Genomic DNA, 7,186 nt, shown 5'->3' on the forward strand with positions numbered 1-7,186 from the left:
TGACTATTCCGGTTGCAGATTTTCTCGGGGATAGCAAGTTAGCTGCCTCGTGATCACAACCCTTCTCTTCGCCCTCTTATTTTTCTTTAGTTGTATTTAGCTATTTTCCAGACTATGTTAGTCTCGATATTGTCAAACAAATTGTAGTAGATGCTCATGACTAGTGACACCCCGATGTCGGGCTTTTCTTTTTCGCACTTTTGTTTTGATTTGAACTCCTTTACGATGGTTTTTATGTTAAATAGCCTTAAAATTTTTCTTTGAAATGAAAATATCGGTTTGTTTGGAAATGAGTCGGCTTTCCTAGTTTTACGATAGGCGCCATCACGACACGGTTAGTTTGGGTCGTGATATTCTCGCAGTCTTCAGTCCAATTCAAAAATAAGAAACACTCTACTGTAGCAAACATAGGTCATATTGCATAAACCTTAGGTGAGTTGGTCCTTGGCATCGACACACAATTAGGAAATCCACCCTAATATCAAGGGGTCATGCACCCAACGACATGACTTCTGTGGAAAGACGAACGAACCTGACAAGATACCTAAAGATCTGAAGCAAAAACTTACCAAAATCTTTCTTTACCCACTTCAGAAATGGAAATCAACCAAAACATCCCCGAGATCAATATGGTGATGGGAGCACCACACAAGCTAAAGTAGTGGTGGAAGAATATCGTCCAAAAGCACGAAGATGCGATTCGGACACACCTAGGGGCACTGACTGCTTTGTTAAACATACGAGCAAACATGATGCTAACTCACCTGTTGATAGAGTTCTGGGATCCGGCTAAGGTGGTGTTCAAGTTTGTTGATTGTGAGTTAGTACCAACATTGGAAGAAGTTACTAGTTTCACGAAGCTGCCATTTATAGGGAGGAGACCAATACTACTAGTCACCAGGCCAGGTTATAGGTTCCTAGATGATCTGGGTCTAGAAAATAGTCAAAGTTTGAGAAATATCGAGGACAAATAGGTGAGCCTAGATCAGCTGTTTGATAGGTTCGGATATCGCGAAAGCTATGAATGGCACTCGAGAGAATTTCAGTGTGATCAAGCAATGTGGGAGAGTCTAAGGCCATCACTTTCTCATTGGCACTGTTGGGATTGTTGGTTTTCCCGCCGAGAAGAGGTTGGATCAACATCAACTTTTTACCCATGGTTCTGGCAACCTCCAAGCTACTCTAGTACCGATGGTGTTAGCTGAGATTCTAAGGGCTTTGTCTGCATGTGCACGAGGGTATGGTTTCTTTAAGGGTTGTAACTTGTTGCTTCAGATCTAGGACATGGAACATTTCGTCTAGCGATAGGCCACAATTGACTATTTGGTGGGAGTCAGCAACATGATCTGCATCCACAACAAGAGGATGAGACATTGGATCTCCCCACACGGGCAAGAAGAGTGGAGAGAAATGCTGACTAATCTAAGTGGAGAATGGGTCAATTGGAAGATGTCATGGTTAGGCGGGAGGGAAATCCTAAGGACTCCTCATAAATACTTTATTGAGCTGATAGGACGTGAGGGCATCCAACCATACCCACCCTTGCGGGTTCTCAGATAGTTCGGGTTGATCCAGGATACTCCTCTATGGATGAGGATGAGTACAACAGATAGATTCCAATACCAAGTATAAAAAGGCTCCAAGAAAGTGGAATGACCTGGTCACAATGCCGATGGGTCAAAACTCATGGTGTACTCCGGAGTATTATGTCTGGATCAACGAGAAAGATAAGCTAGCTCGACCAAGCAGAAAGGGTATAACTTAGATGGAGGACGCAGTGGCTGCTTTATAAATCTACCATGAGATTCTTCCACATTACCTTGTGACTACGTCGATGCACCGTCAAGTGGTCCCAGGATCCACTGATCATATGCTGCCACCTGCTGAAGATGATGACCGAGTAGTGGAGTGCATCCAGATAGAGTCTATGACAGAGCCGAGGGAAAATCCAAAGGAAGGGTCTGAGTTCAACGATGACGGAGAGGAATTTGAAAAAGATCTGGAAGAAGAGGAGATGGGGAATGATTCCGGGGATGGTTACTAGAAGTTGGTTGATTTCCCCTTCTTTCCCACTTTGTATCTTTATCCCCAGTTTTCTTATTTTTTACTAAGGGCAAGTTATTCAAGCCCATGCAATTCTGTTAGTGTCATAAACAGTGATGTAACCTTTGTTCCCACTTATCTCAATCCAAACATTATCAATGAAAACAAAACTTGCTTCTGATCTAAATGTATCAAGTCTAATTGTTTGCCAAACATTCATGATTTAGGCCCACCTCCGGCAATGAGAGGTCCCACGAATTCTAGGAAACGCGCTTACCTGAATACGTGAATTAACTACCCTGTTTTATCTTCAGATTGTATAAATGAAGAAATTGACTTCTCTTTCTTTGTCTTTCTTTTTTCGTTTCTTACTTTACTATTACTCCCCAAAAGAAAAGTTTGTTTTTGTCAACCAGAAACTGACGGAAAAACGTACAACTTCAGATCAAAAGGGAAGATGTCTGCTACAAAAAACCCGACCGAACATGCTCTGGTCATAGCCGATAGCCCGGGCGATAGGGAGAGAAGTACGATACAAGGAATGATGAACATGTGACCATGATGGCCCATGAGATGGAGTCTTTAAGGGAGGAAGTACACCATATCAGGGAACTAGCACATCTGGCTATGACAACGTTCCCTCAACCACCTCACTTTCCATCTTTGGATTCAATCCCCGACCACTTTTCTTCCACATCACGCCAGACCAACAACACCCCGACTTCAATCCCCACCACTCAAATCATACCTCCAGTAACCCTCGTAAACCCACCAAATCCCCCTATACACACTCTTTATGTACCACAGTATGTTCAAACGCCACAAAATCCACCCGTTACTACCAACACAATTCACACCCCTCCTCGTGACGGAGTTACTTTTACCACTCACCAAAATCAGTACATACCCGTGGCACATACCGCTGCCCATCAGCAATATGTTCCTCATGTATATGTCGTTTCTGAACCTACCTTCACAACGCCTGTCATGATCAGGGTGCCTTGTGAGATTGACCAATACGCTAAGATGGAAAGGGAAGCTAGGCGTAAGGAAGAGGAGTCAGTGTCTGAGCAATTACAAATCTTGAGAAAACAAATGAAGAACCTCCAAGTCACTCAGGGAAGTGAAAGTTTGGACTATGAGGATATGTGTATCCATCCGGATGTGGATATGCCAGTAGGGTATAAGCCTCCAAAGTTTGATATCTTCGATGGGACGGGTGATCCCCATGCACATTTGAGGGCATATTGTGACAAATTAGTTGGAGTGGGAAGGAATGAGAAGCTGAGAATGAAGTTGTTCATAAGAAGCCTGACGAGAGAAGCACTTACCTGGTATACTCGACAAGATCCACGAAACTGGAGAACATGGCAGGATATGGAAAATGATTTCATAAATCGTTTTCGATTCAATACAGAGATCACTCCCGATATGTTCGCACTGGTAAACCTACAGAAGAAGCCATATGAGTCATTCCAAGAATATGCACCTGGATGGAGGTCAAAAGCCGCCAGGGGACAACCTTTGTTGGACGACAGTGAATTAACCAAGTATTTTATTAGGACCCAGGAAGGGATATACTTTGAAAACATGATGGTTATGATGGGACAGAAATTCCCCGAACTGGTCAAGATGAGAGATATATTAGAATAAGGTATAAAATCCGACAATGTACAATCCATGGCTGCACTGTAAGCGGCCAGCAAGGCAATCCAATCAAGGTCAATCGGTAGCGGAAAGAAGAAAAATGAAGAAGTCTCAGCATTCGTCACTTACTACCAACCCAGCCCACATTATGGAAACACTTCTTATTCTTCAAAAATTCATTCACCACCACCCTTCTACTCTCCAGCCTACAGCACACAGCCATATTACCACCCCCTCCAACCTCAATATGACCCACCTCGAGCCCATAACAACCTGAATCCATAACGACCATATGATCTTGTCCAAACCACCACTTATCAAAACCGACCCACTTATGCACCCCGACCTCATCCAAAATTTGAAGAGAGGGGTCCTAGAAATTTAAAGGTTGAGGAGAGCAGGATTGATACATACAGTGGAAGGAAGGGTTTCTGAGTATCTCTCAAAGTATTTTGATGCAACCAAAACGTACGTAAACCATTCAAATCTGCATGGACATGATACAAATTATTTTAAGATGAAAAATGAAATTGATACATTGACCAAAAGCGGAGCCATTCATTGCACTCCGAATCCACCAATGTGAATCGCAATCCGCTGCCGAATAACCGAAATTAGGGGGTTAACACGATCACCTTGGATGAAGAATATGATCTGAAAAGAACTATTGTCACGATAGGAAATGCACAGGCTGCAAGGATCCCACCTCAAAGGACTCTGATGATCACAGTACAAGTGGGACCCACAGTGATGGTTCAGACTCTACAGGGGACAAAAAGGGTCGAGAATACAAAACTATCCCATGGACATATCAGCAAAAGGGGAAAGCCAAGATGACAGACTCCGCAGCAGCCCACGATACAACTAGGTCAGAAAGATGCTATGCTCATAAAGATGCGAATCAAGGGAATTTGGGAAGAGAGCAGATTCAAAGAAGAAATATAACAGACCCCGAGGTCGCAGAATTCTAGAAGATAATGTCGACAAAAGAATACTCTGTAGAGGAGTAGCATAAGAAAACTCCGCTTCAAATATCAATCATGGACTTGCTGATGAGCTCCGACAGTCATAAGGATGCCCTGATGAAAGTACTAAGTGGGGTAAGTGTGTCAAGCAACACCACCAGTGAAGCGCTGGCTGCAACTATTGGGAAAATCGTCAAAGCAAACATGATCACTTTCTTAAGAGACAAGCTTCTTGTCGAAGGTGTGAGTCAAAACAAAGCTCTACATATCACTGTCAAATATGGGGACAAGGTGGTATCCCGAGTACTAGTTGATGGAGGGTCAGGAGTCAACATCTACCTGCTCTCTACTCTGCGGGAGTTGGGAATCCACCTGAGGGAAGTCAATAAAAGCCATGTGAGGGTAAGAGCTTTTGATGGTTCGTAGAAGGATGTCATTGGAGAAATTTATTTGGCTTTGTAGATCGGACCAGTTGAATTTCCCATACTGTTTCAAGTAATGGATATTTCCTCTTTATACAACTTACTGGTGGGAAGACCCTAGATACACATGGCAAGAGACATCCCATCCACCCTACACCAATGCATGAAATTCCAATGGAATTGTCAAGAGATCGTGGTCCATGGTGAATGGGGCCAATCAACTTATTTGGAGCACGTAGTCCCGCTCATCAAAGAGCTAGACAGATTTGCTTTCCATGCAGTGGAAATCATGCAGACCACCGAAATATAAGAGACTAAGCAAAACTTGGGAATGCAGTCACCATATAAATCAAATATGGCCATGAGGGAGATGATGAAATATGGATACAGGCCGGGAACCGGGCTGGGAGCCAGATCAGATGGGATTACAGAACCAATTGAGCCAAATGGGTAGAAAGGAAGATCTGGCATAGGATATCAACCTCCAATGGGGAAAACTCATACCGGTAGCTCCGAGAAAAAGACTTATGTGCCAGAGCATGTTTCGAGTACGGGGCAGAGTTCAGTGCCAGAAGATGATATCGTTAATGGAATGGGAAGGTTGTTCGTGACTATGATTGAAGAATGTTGTGAAGGAACTGACATCAAGACACCGATCATTCGAAATGCCGAACCAGAAGAAGAGCTGCGAAATTGGAGCGCCAGCCCATCTTTGGTTCGCCAGGAGTCTTGGTAGTCTAGAATTGTAAATGTTTTCTTTTGAAAAGCGCATGGTCAATTGAGGCATGCACCGTATCTGTACCTTTTTGTCATTTGCCTCTTTTGTAAGGGGCATTTACAATTCTAGACTACCAAATATCATCCCAGTACCCAAGAAAGACAGGAAGATCAGGATATGCGTGGATCACCGAGATCTCAACAAAGCTAGTCCAAAGGAAGACTTTCCTTTACCAAATATCCAAATCCTCATCGATAACTGCGCGAAGCATGAACTGTAGTCATTCATAGATTATTTTTCTAGATACCACCAGTAGAAAAGACAGCCTTCACCATACCTTAGGGAGTTTACTTCTATAGAGTCACGCCGTTCGGCCTCAAGAACGTCGGTGCCACTTACATGAGGGCCATGATGACCCTCTTTCACGACATGATTCACAAGGATATTGAGGTATACGTGGATGATGTCATCATCAAGTCTCAAGAGCTCAGAACACTTGGATGAACTGAAGAAATTTTTCGTGCACCTGCGGAGGTACATCTTGAAATCGAACCCGACAAAATATGCATTCGGAGTCCCCACTGGAAAATTATTAGGCTTCATCGTAAGAAGAAAAGGGATAAAATTGGATTCGTGAAAGATCAAAGCCATTTAGGAGTTGCCACCACCCAAGAGTAAGAAAGATGTGATGAGTTTCCTGGGCAGATTGAATTACATCAGTCATTTCATAGCTCAATTCACGGTAATTTGTGAACCCATTTTCAAGTTACTAAAAAATGACGTTGCCACAAATGGATAGAAGAGTGTTAGAAAGCCTTCAACCGAATTAAGGAGTACTTGTCAAATCCACCAGTGCCAGTTCCCCTCGAGCCCGAGAAGCCATTTTTACTATATCTGTCAGCTTTGGATAACACCTTCAGATATGTGTTGGGACAGAATGACGAAACTGGAAAAAAAGAGAAGGCCATCTACTACCTATGTAAGAAATTCACACAATGCGAGGCCAAATACACATTGATAGAACGCACTTGCTACGCTCTAACTTGGATCGCCCAGAAACTAAGGCATTATATGTCACCTTACACTATGAATTTGATATCTCGGCTCGACCCGCTCAAGTATATCTTTCAGGAGCCTATGCCTACCGGAAATCTAGCTAAATGGCAGATCCTTCTCAGCGAATTTGACATTGTGTACATAACCCAAAATGCTATTAAGGGACAAGCTTTAGCCGACCACCTCGCACAAAATCTGGTGGACGGGGATTACGAGCCACTCACCATGTACTTTCCCGAAGAAGAGGTATTATTCTCCGGAGAAGATATTGCAGAATTATACCCTAGATGGAGAATGTTTTTCGATGGAGCAGTGAACTGCAAAAGAGTAGGAAT

Source organism: Nicotiana tabacum, chromosome 21, assembly GCF_000715075.1.
Source record: "Nicotiana tabacum cultivar K326 chromosome 21, ASM71507v2, whole genome shotgun sequence".
In the NCBI taxonomy this organism is placed as follows: Eukaryota; Viridiplantae; Streptophyta; class Magnoliopsida; order Solanales; family Solanaceae; genus Nicotiana; species Nicotiana tabacum.